The following is a 21,645-nucleotide window of genomic DNA, read 5'->3' on the forward strand; positions in this document are numbered from 1 at the left end:
GAACAGCACCAACAATGAAATAAAAGGCTGTGGGGGGGGGGGGGGGGGAAACCAATGTACTAAGCAATTTAGTTCCTTCCTTTCCATCCCTTGGCTGCGCCCAGTGTGTTGCCTTGTCTAGTGCAGCACCTGTGATATTGTCCCATAATCGTTTCAATAGGTAAAAGAAATAAATCAGCATGCAGGTGTTTTTTCCAGTAAAGAGCCATCATTGATCTCAATATCACAACTGCTCCTAACTGATTTTTGGAAGGGATGCAGTTACTTGTGTTTCAGAGCTGATCTGCAAGCATCAGAGACAAGAATAAGCTCTTTTGGTGGGGCAGCTTATCCTGCTCCTGTCTACCAAGGAATGTCATGTACTTTCTTTTGAAGCATTTAGCAGGGGTACTTGTCAAACTGAGGTGAAATGAGAGGCTGGGATTCAGGATGGTGACTCCCACGGTCTCAGAAGCTAGCTGTAATCTTGCTGCTGATCTGCAGTCTTTAAGGATGCCAAATAATAGTGAAATGAGATGGCATAAAGATCATGTTTGAGTCTCCAATTGACACTCTCTTTCTTTCTCAAGTTCCCTTACACCCAAATGTGGTTTTGGTTTTTATTTTACTACCCTATTATTTACTGAGCACATGTATCCAGGTCATAACTATTAATACAGCTTGAGTTGTTCAAGACAAATTATTCTCTGAAAAAAAAAATAATAAAAGTGTTGTCTTGGGTAGAGGCCAAAAAGAAAATGGCAAATTGGAAGGAAATAGCTCACAATTCATGCAGAAAAGGAAAGTTAAGGAATAAGTGCCTGCCTTGCAAGGCTCCACAATGGGCCATTGTCAAATGATGCCAAATCCCATACATCATCTCCCCTGGAAGTGAATAAAATTGAATTTGCTTTAAAAAGAACCATTACCCAAAGCTCCACAGGGGGAAAAGAAGCTGGAAGAAGCTGTGATGCAGTTGTCTCCCACTAAGCCTTTGCTGGAACTTTCTTTTGTTGGGAGAGGAGCTCCAGTCAGCCTCAGAGGAACTGCTTACTGAGAATCTGAAACCACACAGATCCCTCGAGATCTTCAGGGATGATCAGCACGGCTGAGTTAGATGGTGATTGGCATGTAGCCAGGGCTGGGTTTTTTAGAAGTGTTTAGATGTCTCACTAAAAATGAAAAAGGTACCAATAATGACTAGTGAAATAGTGGTGAGGAGCTGGAAGGACTCAGAGCCTCTTGAGTGATAAGGAGGCACCATCACCTGTGGGACAAGACCTGCCCCCTGATTATTGCTTCAGTCAGCACTGAATAATGTTATACCCAGCAAATCAGTTCAGTCCAGTGTCTGAGAAGTGTCCTCTGCCAAATGCTCCACTCCTCTAACAGACTGGGACTCCCTAGGGCAGGTAAATAAAATTATCCATTGGTATCTGCATAAAAGAGGCACATTATCTCCTTATGATGGGTGTTCCTGTGAGAAGAGAGTGTTCCAGCTTTCATATCTATTGACACTGGACAGATTTTGAGGCTATTGATCCCCATGGGAGATTGGGGTTGCTCCTGCCATAGCACTGGGCTCTACTCCCTACTACGTGGGTCACCCAAATACCTAATCTGTTGTGAATGCCTCATGTGTTACAATATCAACTTTATAACTACCTCCCCTAACTCACTGCACTGTTTCACAGTGCCTTCACCTAGGAATTTCCATCTCCCTTAGTACTAAAGTTTGAGAGTGCTCTGTGCTCTGTCCTCTGTCAGGCCTCTAGGAATAGGACTCATCTCACCTAATTTCAGAGGTCAGCCAGGTGCATGTGTGTATCCGAGTACTTCATTCTGGTCTCCCTGTATAGACAGTGGAGATGGTACATTTAGAACCCAATGTATCTGACAGTTTAGATGTCTCCTTTGAGATGGAAATGGATCATAGCTTTGCTGTACCTATTCTTGTCACTGACTATAAAGGGAATAGCTCAGATGTACATCTAGTCAGCTGAATCCCATTAATTGAGCCTTGCTATTGACTCAAATAGGCTTTTGACCGAAGCCTCCTACATGGCTCCTGCACAGAAGGGCACCACTGCAGCATCCAGTTGGAGGCTGATGGGGACAAACACTGAATGCTGCAGGATGGCAGCTGAAATTACCCCAGTGGTTGCAGGGTAAGAGGTGCCTTGAGCTAACCCAGCAGAGATGCCAAAGACATCTCTGGGTATGTCCAAAATTGCAGGGGTTCAGGAGTTTTTTCTGGGGTGCAGAGTGAGAGCTCACCCACAAATACAGATGGCTGCAACCTTTCTTGTCTCAGGTAGATAATTCAGCCTCAAATTGTTTTTTAAAAGCATGCGGAGGCAACTGCATCACTCAGTCTTCCACCTACAGCACGAGGCCTAGATGCTGGATTGTGAGATTGAGTTTCCCCTTACTCCTGAAGGACTTCACACCCAAATCTCTTGCAAAACAGGAAAGGGTCACCAAGAGCCAATTCTCAGGCATGGGATGGGAAAGGGACTTTTCCAGCCTCTGTGAAACTACATGGCTGGGTAGCCAAGGCAGAGATGGACGGACATGTGGGAGTGCTGCTTGAGCTGAGGTGTTAGGCATGCCTGAGTTCTGGTCCAAGATCCCAGGAACCTCTCTGTATTTTGGATTTAAACAGCTGCTGAATAAAATACACATCATCATCCCTGGGTGGAGACTGTCCACCTCTGGTTTTGATTTTAGTGGGCTGGTTTTGCGGCACAGACCCTAGCCACAACGTCATATATAACATTGGTTGAGAAAAACATGAACGTGTAAGAAATATTTCTTTGTGAGTCCTATAGACACCAAGAGGCCAATCAAGTCCAAGGAAGTGACAGCACCACACTCTAGCACAGCACAGTTAGAGGAGAAGTGATACCCCCTGAGGCTGCTCCAGAGGCATGCAACCAAATAGACACTGGAAGATAGCAAGCCAGAACACACCGAGGGAAATACACTACCTGTATTTCCCAAAGATCTTTCTATACGCCACCAATAACTATCAGGCTTCCCTTCCAAATTTTCAGAGCTGATCTACTCGGGAACAAAACTTCTGCTAATAGGCAGGTCTCCAGCACCACAGAAAAACCTTAGCAAGACCAAAGGCAAAATACTAGGGTATTTGACACTTTCCAATGATGCAACACCACCCTTTTTTTTCTTAAGCACTGGAAAATTACCAGTTAATGATGCAGCTAATCCACAGATACAGTGTTTTCAGCATCCCTGTGAGTCTTTCAAGTCTGCATGTTGTCCTAAAAGATATCCTCCAGCATAAGCTGAGACAGGTGGGTTCATAAAGGAATTTCAGAGAGGGGTTCTGTGGCCTAAATATACCTACCCCTTCTCACATTCAGCTCTTTTCCGTCTTACTCTGAGGAAGAGGAAATGATCACAGCATCCAAATCAGATTTGTGGAGGTGTGTTGGTAAACAAAAAAGGTAATTGTTGCCTTGGAGAGTGGGTTTGTGCAGATTCATTTTTATTATTATATATTATCTCTAAAGCTGCTGAAATTAAGCTGTATGCCATTATTTCTAGCTTGTATATCTTGCGTAAAGGAAGGAAGTGGAACTTGCAAGTTAGCCTCTGTGATTTCAGCACAAGCTGAGAACACAAAAAAGCCAACCCGGGAATTATATTTGCTCTTTAAAAAAAGTTTATTGTTTAAACCCGAGAAGCCCACCCTGGAAATGTCTGTCTTAGATCCTCCTTTCATCAAAGTCAACAACAAAATTCCTGTTGACTGATGCAGTTAAAGCTGTACCCGGTGGATTTCTGTCCACTGACTTTTAAGTATTTGTCACTTGGGAATGGAAAAAAGTATGCAAAGTTGTTTTTTTATGTAGTGACTATTAAGATGAGCAATACAAAAGGACATTTTCTTGACTGTTTTCCCTCTAGCAGTGGTCTAATTTCTGTTAAAACTTATCTTTAAGGTTTGGCAGAGAAAGGAGAGCAGGACTCGGTGCCAGTCAGGGTGAGCAGAAGGGCCAGATTCAGCAGTGGTGTAACACCAGTTTGCTGGCTCTGCTCCAGAGTTCGAAGAGCAGCCCTTAAACATGCTTTTGGTTTAGGGCAGCGCACTGTAGAGCACTTCCATAAAAGTTTTATTACCTGCTATTAAGCCATTGTTGACAACAGCTGTTGAGTGTAATGTATTATCCATACTAAAACACTGGATTTCTCCAGAACTTAACAAGAGAAAACAAAGCGTTACGCTGAGAGGGGCAGACGATTTCCAGGCTGGTTGAGACCAAGGCCACCAAAAGCAGCAGTCAGCTGAGGGTGACTGATGGGAGGAAGATCTGCAGCCTCTGCTCTGAGTCACTGGGGGCCCTGCAGAGCCCCAGGAAACCAGTGGGAGATAACAGGCTTGCCTTCTGCATTGAAGAGTGGCAGGAAACCAAAACGCAAAAGGTTTTATCTCCGCTAAAGCCTCCCATTTCCGATGTTGAAAGGTTTGCTCCTTGCAATAAATTTCAATTTTAATGGTGCTCTGAATCTTTTTGCTTTCCCTGGCCTAGGAAAGGGAAAGTGGAGACTTATCAGTACAGTTTGTTCCCTGCTAATTCGTTCTGAGGGCTCTGCCTTGCCTGTGGAGAAAGGGTTTAGGTTCTCCCTCTCATCCTTGCAGAAAATAGTGGGCTTTTTACTGGAGGATTAATTTATACCACTGCAGATCACAGCATACTCAAAGGGGAAAAAAAAAAAAAAGAGGAAAAAAAAAAGAAAGAAGAGCTCTACATTAGATGCTTGTGCTAAGTGTTATTGGCACACGACAGCAGGCCCACAGGCTGGCAGCAGCCTCTCCTGCCAGCCCTTGCCTGCTTGGCTGCCTGTCTGTGGCAGCCTCGGCAGTCACATTCCCAGGCACATGGTATGCAGGACAGAGATGAACTTCAGGTTGGATTATTTCGCTCTTCAAGTGCAAGGCTCGGTGGAAAGCATGGCTGCAACCAGACACTCAACTATCACAGTGCTTCTCTGAAAAGCTTTTTGCTAAACGGTGCTACAGGCAGTGTTTTTTTCCAGCTAGAACAGAGGCATTAAATCCCATCACTAAATAATGCTTTCTCCACAATTTTCCTCTTCTACATGTATTCATATGCTGTATTTGAGAGACAGGAGTCAGACGCACACATACACGGTGAGGAGATTGACGTATAAACAGGTGATTGAACTGAAATGAATCTGTTCAAGCAGCTCCTGACACCCTCTCATCCACCCTCTGGCTCTGATGGTACCTTCCCCTTCAGTAGAAGATGGATCACAGTCCCACTCAGCCTTCGTATGTGACCACCAGGCTACATGGTTTTATATTTTGAACTCTCTCAGAAAGGGTTGCCATATTAGCATTTAAAAATAATCAATATTTTATGAAAGAAACTCATGAAATCATGAGAGTAAAAGAAAGAGAGGGAAGACAAACGAGAAACTTTTGCCATCTGCTCAGGCTGCATTACTTTCTGCTCAGTTATTCTTCTCACTCCCAGAGAAAGCTGCTAAATCCTAAGATCTACAAACCACTGGTGTTAAGATGGTGCAGTTGTTTCACAAGCACTGACCTCTGTTAATTGCAGCAACCAATTTCACTTCTCAGCAGTGTCTCCCTGGCCTATGAGGCAAGAGTCATTGTGTACAGCACACAGCCAGTACTGGACTGGATTTCACCACAGGTTTTAACTTCCAAGGGTTTGGGGATCAAAAACCTCAGAAATGCAGTCATAGTATGGGCAAAGGAGGTTCACCGTGTTTCAGACTGACAAAAATCCAGGCTGTAACATCAGTGGCTGCTTAACCAAAATTGCCTCAAAGGTTTGCTCAGAAAGCAAGTGCCAAATCACTACTTTCATCACCGAAAATTGCATGAGTATTTCTACTGACGTTGCAAGGGGGTTTTATCCCTTTGTCAAGTTGTTTAGATAACTAAAACTGATTTCACCAACTCTTGTTTCAACAGACACTGAACTGAAGTTGCTGGAGACAAACCTAGACCTGGCTTGATAGCCCTGGGAAGCAAAGTCTGCTTTTATCCATTAAGGCAGCAGTAATGCAAGCATCCCCACACTGCCTCTGGATGCTGGTAGACTTTAAACCACTCATGCTATTTCCAGAAAATATCTCAGACGCAGTCTTGCACTAAAACCTTGGCTCCAGACCTCCCGAATACAACAGAAATCAATAGGATTGTTTGTGCCTACTGGGACCTTTTTAGGAACTGAATGCATTCATTAATTGTTAAGGCTGAAACATGAAAGATGAGATTTCTGGATGCTATACAGTAGTCATATAAAATATTGTCCACATATTTCCTTAGTGCCAAGAGTATCTTTTATAATGTTAATAAAATTAATAGCAAGTCATAAAGTGTAAACATTCCATGAAGGAACTGAAGATCTATGTGAAGAGGGAGGGATAGCTCGTTCAGTTTTCTGTAAATAGAGAAGTAATTCTGTATGGATAAACCACAAGAGGTTTCAAGGGTTTTCTGAAAGGGTTGATGTGATGCCTGTAACTGGGAAGACTGTACTCGGTGACCCTTTGTGAGATGCTTGCCTTTCACAGAATCCTTTTGAAATAATGAACAAGCCACTGAAGTCGTATGTGCATCTCGTTCCCAATTTACCAAAAAAATCTCCAAACAACCAACTGTCATACCTCAGAGCATTTCTGTGTACCTTGCTTTTGTGCTTAGAGGGGGCATACCAAAACCAGAACACAATATAAAGTTGTCATACACTCATTTCTTTTCTTTCTACCCCTTTTCCTTCTTACCTTACTCCTGCTCCTCTGGCTCCTAAGATCCGTAGTCACAGTCTGGTGTTGGTGGGGGAGTTTCTAGCACCTGGAGTGCCTCTCTGTAGGAGTACGATGTCCATGTTGATGGCTTCCTCTCCTTTTCTCCAAGATCCACCTGGGTCACCCTTTGGTGACACACCACACACCTTTGTTCTTTCTTCACCAGCCTGCAGCTCCACTGGTGCCTTTTACATATGTTAGATACTATTCATTGTTCTCTTTGTTACCCCTAAACCCAGTTTTCTTCAGCTGCAGCTCTGTATTTCTTTAATGACCATTAGAGAACTGCTTACAGCTGTGGGGTCTCCTGCTTACTTCCTGCTATCTACCTACAGCTGTGTCACACAACGTAAAAGACATCAGCCATAGTCACCTGAACAATTAGAGAACTTGCTGTCACAGTTAGACTGAGTAAACCAGAGCTTGTGGGCAGGTCAGGTGGGGTTCTGACAGGGCAAGCCTGACAGACCTCCGTCTTGAGGCCTTACAGACTCGTATTGAAGCTTATGGTCTGTTACAAGTGATGGCAGTACTTTAGTCCAGTGCTACATGGTTATAAGAGTCCCCTGATGTCCCAGTGCTATGGTATGGGGATGTGCTGCCTGTCCCAGTGAAAGCAGAGCAAGAGCAAAAGCAACAGCAGAAGCAGATGATATTTTTTATGACCAACACTATGTTTTGAGGGAAACTGCTTCTGCTGTAAATATTGAAGACCAAAATTAAGCTGGGAAAAAAAATAATACCAAAAACCAAATGTGAAGACTCTGGAATGACTCCACAAAACCTGCAGGGAAGTGCCTCATAACCTGGAGGGAGCATATAACTTGGAAAAAACACTTGAAATACCACAGCCTATAAAGTCTTGAGGCATCAGGCCTTCAGCTTACAGGAGTTTGCTCTGCAGCCTCTCATCCCATGTTTATAAATCATGATTTCCAGCTTTTCTAAGTCAGCCATCAAAACAAAAAATGCTGTAAAACAAACTGGAGAAAGATTACAAAAATGCTTCCTCCAAAATACGGCTCTGAGGACCCTAAAATCATGGTTTATCTCCCACACCCACATTTTATGTAAAATATGTCTAGCTTAAGGAATTACTTTTACCATCCTCCCCCAGGGCTGTGAGAGCACCCTGTGCTTGGCACCACGGTGGTGGTAGACGGGAGCTGGCACGAAGGAGGCTTCGCGCGGCAGCAGGAGGTGACTGGCAGGGCTGGAAGCTCTCCTTCATGCTGGTGGGAAGGTTTCTGAGTAACACGGAGTTTCATGCTGTAAGCTGGGGGCAGCCTCTTGTAATACTGAGTGTTATACATTTACATAACAAAAATAAAGGAATGTAATAGCTGAATACTTGATATCCTGGTTTTAATAGGAAGGAAAACCACAGCTATGTTGTGCAGCCAAACATGTTCTGCAGGCAGACCAAAAATGTGAAGATTGCCTCTCTGAGCCAGCTATTGTGTTTTAAGGCAAGAGGACAAAGATTTACAATCCCTACCCCGATCTGTGAACGCTTGTCTTCCTACAGTGTCAGGGTCAGATGAAATGCAACACTTCCATAACTGGTGTTTCTCCATAGACCATGAGAAACATCCGAAACTAAGGACTTGTCACTGTAATTTTTGCCATACCCTACCTTTGACTCATCCGAGACAGATCTGTATCTGTCCACCACAGTAGTCATAGCTATCAGCAGAGATGTTTTTAAAGTTCCTCTCATTGTGTTATTTGTCAGACACAACCATTAAGGGATCATTAGCAGATAAATACTGCTTGAAATCATGTTCAGATGCCACTAAAAGGGCCTGCTTCAACTTCTACCTATACCCTAGTATTTTTATGTTTACCTGAGGAACTATGCTATTCTTGAAATAAAGTTCTCTTGAAACTTAAAGTGAAGTTTTTCTTACAAGTTAAAGGGAGCAAAATCAGAGGAAAATCAGCTCATAAGAGGCATCATAAAAACCTGAGTAGAGAGCTGAGAAAAGGACTTGCAAAGAGATCTCATATGAGCAGTCTGCAAGTCCCCTTTTGTAATTATTTCGGTATCAGGAAAAGATGAGTCCACTTCTTGTTTGCACACTCAGGGTATGACCCTTTGGAGTGATAACTGGTCATTTTTACCAACTCTATATTAGGTTTGATATTGACTATAAACAACTCCTTGTTCCTCAAAGTGGTGCTGGTAAATCTCTGTGAGATTTCAGGTCAAGTTAAGCTGAGCTGTGTCATACTGAAAATAAAAGTAGATTGTAGTATGCCCAGGACTAACTCTCATTAGTTCTCTGGTCCAACAACCAAGTTGTGTGAATCCTGGAGTGGCAGAAGGTGGAGTTGGAAATACCTAAGCACAGAGTAAAGGCAGGGAGGAACTATCTACCTCTCCTGGCATCAGTTTAGAGCCAGGCTGCAGACCTGCACCTTAAGGGCAGGTCTGCTGTGGGATTCCAGTGCTGTGCCAGGAACATGTGCTGGCTTCAAGCACCACGCTTTAGAGCTGCCCAGCTGGAGCAGCTCACATGTATCTCCTTAGCAATTAAGCAAGGCCTTGGTGCATGTGTACCCTTAGTCTCTGTTAACTGCCTCTATAAATGTTGAATCTCCCATCATGCAGCTGTGAACAGTTATTCTCAGTGATCACAGGCATCAGTCAGGCTTTAATCAGTAAAAATGCATTGGCATCTGAAGATTTAATTAGGGATGTCTGGTACTGCCTAAGTCCTACCTGGATCCACAAACTAGGTGATCCTCTGCCTACGTTGGCAGAGAGGCACAAACTAGGAAACCTTTTCAGAATATACTGCCCATACTGTTAATTGTCCCCTATTCCGTACACAATAATCAGGTATTCACCGGCCAGAGAGAAGCACCAGGTCAGGGCACTGCTGTACTGCTGTGCAGACCCACACTCTAGACACTGCTTCCACAAACCCTGGAGTTACTTCTGCCTCTGCCTCCACACTTATTTAATTGTTCCCATTCACAGCTTCAGCCTCACAACACACACAATTGCTTGTTCTGTGCTTTGTAGCAACACGTGCTTACGCATCTGTAGGTCCTATTGCCTAGAGCCAAGTCCAGAGAGCAGATGGTCTCCAGCTGTATCATTGTGTGCTCTGGTTTCATCCATCTTTCCCAAGCTGAACTGGGCTTGTTCGCGTGGGGTATCTCAGGGTAGGCAGGAGGCTGGCAGGGACACTCCGAGCACCCACAAGCAGAAAAGCAGCACGGTCAACGTAGGATGCAGCCTTTTCCCACCAAGAACCACTGCATCAGTCCTAAGCATGGAGGTAGACAGAGCATTCCCCTAAAGGGGTGGGTTCCATTACGCTGTGGTTTTGACGGTGAGCCATTCTGGCCGCTGTGCTATGGAAGAAGTGTGGTGGCAACTCTGGTGTCCCAGTCAATAGTATCCCTCTGGCAGAGGGGATCCCTGCAGACTCAGCTGAGAAACGAGCTTTGCGTTGCTTGTCTCCATGTGAAGAGGCTGCTGTGATTAAGGAGTCACTTACTGCTCCTGCTGAGCAATGAGCAACGTCACTGGTCCGTGGCTGATCTATGCCACTCTGTCTGCTGTGCCTCACAGATGAAAAGCATGAGTTTAAGCACTTTAGTAAGCTCTGTTAAAAATTAGGCCATAGTATCTGACCTGACTTTTCTATCAGCATTTTCTGTATGTAGTCCTTACGTGAAAATAATTGATTATAATAGACTTAGTTTGAGGTACTGTGAATATGAAGTCCACACTGAATTTAAAAACTTGTGGGCATGATCAATTGATTTTCATGTTATTTACTCTGATAGAGTTCTGTGTGTTCTCTGCTTATAATCAAAGAAATTAAAAACTGCCATTACAATGCTTAGGTAACATGTCGAGTGCATGTTAGGAATTTCATCCTCTCTCAGACAAGACCTGAAACAGAGACAAGACACATCAATTCTGGCTTTGATGTGCCATCACAGTGAACACAGGTTGGGACCCTCAGTGGTTCAGAAGATATTTTTGGATCACTCCTGACTAGCTGTTGTTATAACCTGCAGCCACTGTGAATCCTGCAGCCTGAGTCATTACAACTTCTTCTGTATGTGAACAACTTCTACCTTCTAAAGGGGTATGCCACCATCAGAGCCTGAGCCTGACCCTGAGGTTTTGCAATGCTCAGTGGCTCCTATATATTCAGGCAAAAAGCCTCCAGCCCTTTGTCCTTGCTTCAGTAAGTTTAGTCATTCCTGTATTTACAGCTCCAGTAACACAAGTGCTTTATTACAAGAATACTCAGAATTTGAGGAATTTTTCTTGGTAATAGTACAGAACATGTATTTATAGAAGAACTTGTAGAGAAAGGTGCAGCTTCAGTTAGCAATAACCATGTTTGCAATTTATTTGTTTAAAATAAATTGAAAAAATGGAATTGGTTTGCTACCTGATGTTCCCAGTTGTGTTAATATGGCATTGAAGGAAGACAGAAGGAAGCACAGAACGTCACAATGTTACAACTTTACTAAAACTGTGCATTGCAAACCTGGGGAATAGTATTTGGATTGTAACTTGAAGTGAACTAGAAATATCCTTAAAACGTCCAAACATCTTTACCTCTGCTGTCCAGAGATGAGACCCCAGAGCCATTCCATTTGTCTTGAGAGGGTGCTGGCATCAGCACATCAAGCATAGAGAAGGAAGAAAAAGGAGAGATAAAGAAATTATGACTCTGAAGAAGCAACTATTTTTTTTTTTTTCTCTGTCTTTCCTGGACACAAATGCCTACCTGCAACCCTGAGGCACTTCTGTGGGACTGGGTTTTGCACAGCCATGTTTTTTGGATGGGAACGATGGGGTTACATTTCCTTCCCTAAAAAGTGAGCCAGAAAGAAGCCATTGTGTGTACCTTTTGCCCAGTGGCCCAGTGGAGGGAGACTGTGTCAATTCCTTGCACTATCTAAGGTGATTTAAAGTAATTTTTCTTTTTCTTGCCTAGAAAATGCCTTTAGTACAGGGAAAGGCTGAGTGAGAGAAGCAATATGTGCTGGTGTCCCTGAGGCCAGACCATTACAGCCACAGCAGTAAGAGCAGCAACACACCTGTGAGATTTGGATAAATTGTTGTCAGCATGTGTCAGACACTCAGCGCACCTCTAAAAGCAGACCTCTGAGATGACTTTTCAGGGGTATGCTTAGCTGCAGCTCCTTGTAGATCTTCTGCTCATGCAGCTGCTGGTTCCTACCTCCCCCATTGTGGATACAACTATTTGGGCAGAAACATAGCTCAGTTGGAAAAATAACCATTTTCTGTTATGTTTTATTTTCAGTCTAGATCAGTTCCCTGTTCATCACTTGGACTTCTAAATGTGGTGTCCTCACTTGGCAGGTAGGAATTGCAGGAAAAGGAAGGGAAAAGAGTAGCATCATCTAGTGTCCTGCATTTTCCTGTGAAAGCATGGAGACCAAGGGATAGATTCATTTAACCCAAGTGGTTCACCTAGATTTCCTTTACAACAGATGAAGGGACATAAGCAGCCACACCATATGACCCATTTCATCTTAAAGCAATCAGGAAAAATTGTACCCTACATGTGCACATTTTCCATAAGGAGAATTACAAGTGTCAAGCACACATGTAGAGATGTAAAAGCAGATAAGACCAGTCATGTTCCTGCAATCTTTCAGGACCTCAAGACAGTACTGGATGGGCTCTTGGGACCACAGGTGTGTAAGGTTCACCTAACTGCTATGAGGTGCCAAAGCAATTTTGCATGTTGCCCTTATTTTCCTCATCACACAGTAGATTAGAAGGATTTTCATGCACCACCACAGGATGGGGGCCAACTGGCTGGGAAGCAACTTTGCAGAGAAAGTCCTGGAAGTGGGGACAGGAGGTTGACCATGAGCCAGCAATGTGCCCTTGCAGCAAGAAAGCCAGTGTATCCTGGGGTGTATTGGGCTTAGTGTTGCCAGCAGGTCAGGGAAGGTAATCCTTCCCCTTTACTCAGCACTTGGGAGGCCCATCTGGAGTGCTGTGGCCAGTGCTGGGCTCCCGAGTACAAGAGAAACAAAGACATAATGGAGCAAGCCCAGTGAAGGGTCAAGATGATGATTATGGGACTGAAGCATCTGTCATACAAAGGGAGGCTGAGAGAGCTGGGGATGTTCAGGCTGGAGAAGACGTGGCTCAGGATCCTCATCAGTGTGTAAATCCCTGATGAGGGGTGGGTGTAAAGAAGAGGAGCCAGACTCTTCTCAGTGGTGCCAGGTGCAGGGACAAGAGGTAACGGGCACACACGGAAATAAAGAAAATTCCATTTCAACATAAGAAAAAAATAATTTTACTGTTTGCTTGGTGAAACACTGCAACAAGTTTCTAAGACAGATTGTGGAGTCTCTATCCTTGGAGATATTCAAAGCCTGACTGGACATGGCCCTGAACAGTCTGCTGTAGCTGACCCTGCTCTGAGCAGGAGGCTGGACTAAATGATATTCAGAGGTGTCTGACAGCATCAAGTACTCTTTGATTCTGTGATTTTTTAAATACCTGGTTTTAAAATATTTTTCCTTCTCATTGTCATTGCTGAGGAACACTAAGCTTTTCTGACTGTCTCAATGATACATGAGGAACAGTCAACATGGTTCACTTTGAAGAGTTAGTTCAACTTTGAGTTTTCTGAATGCATTATCGGTGATTTGGGGTATGTGTTTCATTCTTACATTTATCTTGCTGATGAGAAGCTTCATCTCCATTCTAACATACATATTTGTCTAGAAATATCTTTGGGCTTTAAAAGTTAGCAAAGAGATCATAAATAAACACTGAACATCATCCTTTGCTATTTTTAATGTTTTGCTGTTATGGAGTCTGGTGGTAAAATCACTCAAATTTTTTCAACTTTTAAGGAGAGATTCAGAACAGACCAAAGCAGTCAGAGTGCACTGGCCAGCAAAACCATGTTTGCATTGCCAGAGCAGCACAAAACCAGCCAAGCCTTACTTGTCTTTAGTTTGCAAAAGTCTCATTTCCTTAGCTTACTCTGTTATAAATACCAGTATTTTGTGAGGAGCAGAATAGTTCTAGTTTCTCTTGTTCACATGTCCCTGATTCATTACAAAACATACAAACTTCAGAGAGCTCAGGGTGGTGGCAGGATGCCCACAAGAACATGGGTGCTGCTAGCCCAAACCCAGGCTGGCTTTTCATCAGGGATCACCCAAGATCACAGGCTGGCAGCAGAGATGGCAGAAGTGGCAGCTCTTGGGAACCCAAGGGAGAAGTGGGGAGAGAGAAAAGATGTGGGGTAGGGGCTTGGAGGGCACAGAGGTGAGGTATAGCCAGGAGGAGAGCTTGGTTGGTGTCTGCACTTCCAGAGCTCCAATGGAGTTTGTCAGCACAGCATGAGCACAGAGGCCATGTCCCTGTCCGTTTCCCAGTGAGCTGGTGGGGACCAAGGAGCACCCCAGGGCCTGAGTCCCACAGTACCTCTGGGATCCAGGTCTGCCCTGCACTCTCCATTAACCCAAACAGTGCAAACTGTCTTGTGCTGTAACTTTTACCCCCACAGAGATTTACTGTAAGTTGACCCATCAAATCCAAAGCAGGTAGCACAACGTATGTTTGGATAAAACCTAAATCCCCCTGGTCGTTACAATGTAAGTGAAGAGTAGTGTCCACATTGACTTCAAGCCCAGCAGGACAGATTGAGAAGTCCTCAAAATATAAATGTTTCCAGTGGCAGCTGTCAATGATTTATAAACCATTCTCCATCCACATTGACAACTAGCACATGAATAATAAAGAATACACTTAAGACGAAACATTTTGTACAATTACTGTTTCCTCAGATGGTCATATTATGTTACTCAGAAATGTAGTCTATTCTGTTGCTTAACTCTGCTCTTGTGTTAACTCAAATGACTACTTTTGTCACCAGTTGGCTAAACTAATCCAGAGCGTGGAAAACACATTTCCTGAGCTAATGGCAGGAACAAATAGTCACAAAAGAGTGAACTATTTACACGTTTCTCCTTTGGGATACAAAGTTCAGAATAATTACCACAAACACAAAAGATGCTGTACTAGAGTTTTAATTAAAAACAAAAACAAAGTAAAATACACATAATAATTTTGAGTTTGGGAAACAAAAACAAGTCCTATTCTTTTTTGCCACACAGGCTAATGACTTGCTTTAATGTGATGCATTTGTATCACTGAAGACATTTATCTCAACCTTTTATAACTAAAGAACTCCAACTTTGAGGGAAAAAAATCCACGGGCTGTTTTGTATGGTCTTCCAAGTGTTGGTTAGCAGTTTAAAGGAAGGGAAATAAATAAACGAAGTACTTCACATTCAGATAAACAAAATGAAAATACTCTGCAAAAATTATAATTTTACAGCTGTATTAAAAATATTATTTAATCTTGAGATGTGGGCAGAACACATCCTGGCCAGCTGCTTGGAGTTACGCCTGCAAAGAGTTTTAAAATCAGTTCAGTGCAGCTTGAGACTACGTTTTGCAGTCATGTTAGGGTGAAGGATCACCCGGCAAGCTGCTTGTAAGCTCAGTTTTGAATAGGAAGTGCAATGGACTCTTTTGCCATCAGATACCCCTGGAAGACAGAGTCTGCCAGGGCAGTGTCTGCACCATGCGCTGGTGGTAATGTGTATCACGCTGGCATCCACCAGGTACAACTGGCTGAAGAGATGCTTTGCTCTTTTTATTCCTTATAACACTCTGACAAGTGGAAAGAAGACATTTCAGTCAGACTGTAAAAAGGTCTTATGTTTCTTCTGACACACAGCCACACATGGGCACACCCTGCCACTCTGAAAATGAAAAAAGCCCATTAAATGAAAGGACTTACAAGAAAGGGCCATCAAAGAACCTTAAATATTAGGTAGATATTTTACTGAAAAAAAGCCAAGTCAACTTCAGATGTGCATAGAGTTATTACACAGCTTTACACATGAACAAGGAAAAATCCTCTGAATGATCCCTTGGGAAGGCAGCTTCTCTCCCAGCATGAGCCCAGCTGTTGATAGCCGAGGCAGCATGTGAGTTTTATTTATCTTATATGAAAAAGGGGAAATGTAGCCCCTAGAGTTAAAAAACCCAACAACAAACCAAAACTCCAAACCACCAAAACCCAAGGAAGAGATGGAGTGACTGTGGTCCCCAGCATGCAAGGTAAAATTGTCCGTCCTTCCTTCCTTCTTTCCTTCCCGTTCTGTCATGCTGTCTTGCCCCAGGACCATCTGGTCTACCCTTCACAGCACAAAGTCTGCCCATTTTTTTTCTTCATAAAACATATATAAACTTGGTCTGGGAAGCCTGACCGCACAGCTGACACCAGCTGTGGGGTTGGAGCTGGGGGAGAGACCCCATCCGTGTCTAAAGAGGGAACTATGTGGATGAATGACCATGGCATGCAAGTGGACGAGGGCTAGTGGCCAAGGCTGAAGCTACCCTTCCTTCCCCTTACTCAGAAAGTTCTTAAAAATAATTAGTTTAGTTTTTTGCATGGTATTTTTGCCATACTTATCCTATTTATGGTGATTTTTCCGGCTGAGGTTATGAACCACAAATGTTATATATTGCAGATTTTGGGCTAGCCAAATCTGCAACTTTTTTGCCTTCATCTTGGATTGAAATTCCTGGAAGTGGTGACACAGGACTAACAACAGATGTTTGTGAAGCTCTAAAACAGTTCTGCTTAAATCTCTGGGCAAGGTCATGGTCAGACCAAGAAAGCACCTGGGTTGGCAGGTAGCTAAGCAGCAGGTCTGGCGGGGACAGTAATAACAACCTGACGAGGGGTCTGCTCGTTGCTTCATCCTGATATGGAGGATAGAGCATACAGAAAGGAAGTCTGGATGTTTTAGAAAGCGAGAAGGATATGAGAAGATATGAGAGGTCCTGTGATTTGAAGGAAATCCACGTGTATGTGACATAAAGTCTCCTTCTCTGGGAGAAAGGTAAAACCCCAAAGCATAATCAGGAGTGGGGAAGGATGGAAGCACTGGGGAAGGTGTATTTTATTGTTTTATCTGGAACTACAAATTGTATGAGTTGCATAAAGAAAGGAAACATTAATTTATTACAAATGCTAACATAGTTTGTGTGGCTATGAGACATCATGTTTCTTAATTGAAAACTAGATTTTCTGTCTGGAGTGGAGCTGTAAGAAAAGGCCAGCTACTGCTGCCCTAAAGTTTTGCCAAAAAGAGGACAAACCAATTGGCTCAAACCAATTACCTCCTACGTAAATTCCACTGATGTGAAGAACAAGGCCTTTTCTCTTGGGAAGGACATCAGGGTTGAGGCACATAAAAAATAAAATAAAATAAAAAAATTCTTCCATTAAAAATGTGGAAGGAACTAATTTTATCTTAGGAGAATGAATATGCAACATGCTACAGGAAATGAAGAGTTAATACAGAACAGATTTCAATAGTTACCAGGCTCATTATATTGGAGCAAAATTAAACTCTCCATGACATTGGTATTCTGGAAAAATGGTAGCAAATCAATTTGACTAAAAGTATGACAAGGCCTTTTTTCTTTGCTAATCTGACCTGTACTGTCTACCTATTAGTTAAGTAACTAAGATATAAATCTTCTTATGAAACTTTGGTGAAACAATGTCGATATTCACTGACTTTTATTGAGAAGACTTGGTTGCATTTCCTCTTACAGACATTTCACCTCATTAATATTTAAAAACTCTCCATAGAAAGGATAAAGAAAATAGAATGAAAATAGAATGAAAGCTTTCAGTATAATGTGATGAGGGGGTAAGATCCATTGGGACTTGTTAAATCAGGAAAAAGGAAAAGTAATTACAGTGTATTGAGAATCTTCCTTTATTCCTATCCAATTGACTCAAACATTTACAACATGCCAGAAGCAAAGAAAATGCAGTAATTCTGTCATAGCACTGATATTTTCTTTGGGATCGTTGAAAAGTACATAATAGGGCATTTGTCAACTAGTATCAAGTTTTTCAGCAGGAGTTATTGATTTTAATTATTGTACGGTAGAGCTTATAGCATATAACAATCTATGTTTCAGATTTTGAGCATATCCCAGGCTAACTCTCTTTGCAAATTATTTTACTGCTGCAGGTCCTCACGGGGGAGGAATCAGCTGCAGGATCTCTCCCTGTCGTGCTTCCAGGAGGTTTGGCTGGTGTCTCCAAACAATCCTTATTAGCGTCATGGCTATCATCAAGTTCTTTCAGCACAGTGTAATTCAGCCCATTAGTAATTACAGTCCAACACAAATGTGTTCTCAAGACAACTACCTTTCCTATAAATCCCTCAGTTAAAATATTTTTTTAACCATATTTTTCCAGTGCTGGCATATGATCTGTATTGTTTGAGTACTTGGAGAAAAAATCAGGCTCTGGCTGGCTAACTCAGCTGGGAAGCTGTCTTCCTCAAAGCCTCCTCACACCCCTGTTTTCTGTCAAATGCCTTATTACCTATGAAATCCTTCATGCTGCAACCTGTTAGCTGATCATAAAACGTATGTCTCCCCAATTTTCCCATATTTACAGAATGTTTTGTAGTTTTAAAGTGGCTTATCTCATCTTCAACACAATCTTTGCTTGATTGCAGGAAAGGAAATGGCTGATCAGCTGTTTTCTTCCTAACAAAGTACAAATGTTGATAAATGGTAATTGAAGTTGTGGTTACTGAAGAAAGGATGATATGCTGAAAGCCTGGATGTTGCTTTCGATAGAAATGCAGAAGGAAGTAAATCTGCTAGAAATGAAACTCCTTTTCTTATAAATCACATACTTTAACATTTAGTGTTATTTTTTATATTTCCCTTCATTAGATGTACACTAAGGGTGCTCACGTGTAACAATTTAAATAACTAATTGCTGCTATCATTGTATGAAACATTTCAAAACTTACAATGAATTGGCCTAAGATCCCCAAAAATGACATAGCCATAGAAAATTTCTTCCATTTTCCCTTTTTGTAGCCAACTAGCAGTATTGTCCTGTGTTTTCTATCATCAATAAGAAAAGGTTTTTCTTCTACTTTTGCATTACACCCAGTTTCTCTGAAAATGTCATACATCTAATCCTTGTGTAGGTCAGAAGGAAAGCAGCAGCCTTTCAAGTTTTTCACTGGGAGCTCATTTTTTTACTGTTGTTGTGACATTATTTTTAAATAAATATTTAACTTCTCCGTATTTGAGTTATCTTCTTCCTTCTGACCACAACTATCACGAGCTGCAACTTCCAGTTAGTCGAATGCCTGCTGTCTCTCTTTGCTCGCTTCCATAAAGAATGATTTAATTGACTCTAGTCAGACAAACTAAATAAACTAAAAAAAGAAAAACAAAATCTCTTACAGAAGATATAATGGTCTGATATGAATCTTTCCCATCTCACTTTGTCATTGTTCCTATTGTGGGTCCTTCCCAGGATACCTCTGTTCATATTTGTCTTCTCTCCTCGCCCTTGGATGTCCTGCAGGCCAGGGCCCTGTCGAGGCAGAAACAGGAACTTCTCTGAAACAGTGGTGCTGTTTGTGAGCCCCCCTCCTTGCCAGGGATCCCAAGAGCCTGTCTGCAGAGGAGGATTGTTACAGGGAGGGTCAAGATTAAGTTTTAGGACCATATATATGGTGGTTGTACCCTCTCCTGTCCTGTCTAGGTCTTTCTTTTTTTTTTCTTCTCCTTGTTAAAATATAGGTGATGCTACCCCTTTCCACACCCACGCAGAAGCATTGAACTACAGCTTTTTGCCCTAATTAGCTGGGAGAACTGCTGGACAATGCATATTCTCAGTTCGTAAGTAGTTCAGGCTCAAACCCTCATTGGTTTTATACCTCTGAGGAGGGGAACTGTTCTGTGAATATTAGCTGAGACAGGCTGTGGCTGCCTGGGAAGGTAGCTTGTCCTGTAAAGTTACAGGACAGATGGGAACCCATAACACTACATATTAATGTCTAATGAAATTCTAACTAGTTCCATAACTCTACAAACTTGGATGAGTTGAGGTTTGTTTTATAATGCTTTGTGGGTTTCATTCTATGCCTTTGCCTTTGTTTTACCAGTTCTTCTTCCTCAAAACACTCTATTTCTATACTGGTTTTAGTATCATATACTCATTGTGCACAAGAACTAACTTTATTGCATCAACCACTTCCTTGCTTTTTTTTTTTTTTTTTTTATTTTAAAGACACCCTTCAGGCTCAAACCCTCATTGGTTTTATACCTCTGAGGAGGGGAACTGTTCTGTGAATATTAGCTGAGACAGGCTGTGGCTGCCTGGGAAGGTAGCTTGTCCTGTAAAGTTACAGGACAGATGGGAACCCATAACACTACATATTAATGTCTAATGAAATTCTAACTAGTTCCATAACTCTACAAACTTGGATGAGTTGAGGTTTGTTTTATAATGCTTTGTGGGTTTCATTCTATGCCTTTGCCTTTGTTTTACCAGTTCTTCTTCCTCAAAACACTCTATTTCTATACTGGTTTTAGTATCATATACTCATTGTGCACAAGAACTAACTTTATTGCATCAACCACTTCCTTTTTTTTTTTTTTTTTTTTTTTTAATTTAAAGAAGCCACTCTTTAGCTAAACCATGTGAGAGCCAGAAAACAGAAGACAGAGAATTCAGTCTTTGGCCAAAAGTAGACAACACAAGGAAAGGCTTTGGAAAGAACAGTGACAAGTATTGTCTTCTAAGCCTTAGGCTGCCTTACTTTTTAATTTTATTTTATTTTTTTTTTAGAAGGAACTTTCTTATTAGTCACTAACAAAACCAAAATATCCAAGACTGGAAAATAATACTTTATTGCAAGTTTGAATCAAGTTAGTGAAGTTATAAACTCCTTCAAATTAACTGAGGAGTAAAGATGGAAATGCCAGACCTATTTTATAGCAACATCGCCAGATGCTTTGATAGATCCATTATAAATTCTACTTGCATTATTCTAAGCAAAGATTGCTATCCAGGTGCAGTTCCTTAGCTACATTATTTCTTTCCTTATCTCACTGATTCTTTTCACAGCATACAGTAAGGAATTCATTAATAATGTATCATATTTCCTGGTAAGATATGGTCCAACAATTGCTGTTATTACATTTTTCTCTTTTTTTCCACATAACCTTTTTCCTTTATCACTTTGGCAGTCTTTACTGTATGGATGCCTTCACTGGAGCAATGCTGACTTCAGTTATCTGGAATAGCATGTATTGTGGAAAAATTAGATTGGAATAGTTTGGTATTTTATTACAGTGGAACTGGCTGGGGCAAAACCTTTTTCTGGTGCATCCTATTTGTTTTTCATTTCCATAGAGTCATTTAAAAGAGTCAGTTCTTTTGTCTGGCATATCTTTTGCTTTGGTAAAAAAGATAATAGGGTATTGAGTGAACAATAGAAGGAAAACACAAAGGGAAAAAAAGAAATGGATAATCAGTTATGAATGTATGAATATCTTGGGGTTTACTTTAAGCTGATGAAAATGATCTGGAACCCACTCCTGGAAAATGTTCTTTGTGAGTATCCCCAGCTGTTCCTCAGCTAAGCAGGAGCTTACACAGCATCTTCAGCCTGAGAACTTGCCTTGCTCTCCCCATCCCCATCATTACAGCTCAGCAGAGATTACTTCCTCTCTCAGATTTTCTGGAATAACTTCTTGTGCAATCTCTACCTAGAATAACAGTGTCAAAGTGATACCTCTTATTTCAAGTTTTTTTAATAATAGACCTTTTCTAAGCAACGTGATTTTGAAATGGGTTAAAGCAGGAATACACAAGCAGTTGGAAACGTGACTGTAAGAATGCTGGGAATGTTCAGGCCAGGACTCAGATAAGTCCA

The sequence above is a fragment of the Calidris pugnax genome, unplaced genomic scaffold, assembly GCF_001431845.1.
Source record: "Calidris pugnax isolate Ruff unplaced genomic scaffold, ASM143184v1 scaffold41, whole genome shotgun sequence".
NCBI lineage: Eukaryota > Metazoa > Chordata > Aves > Charadriiformes > Scolopacidae > Calidris > Calidris pugnax.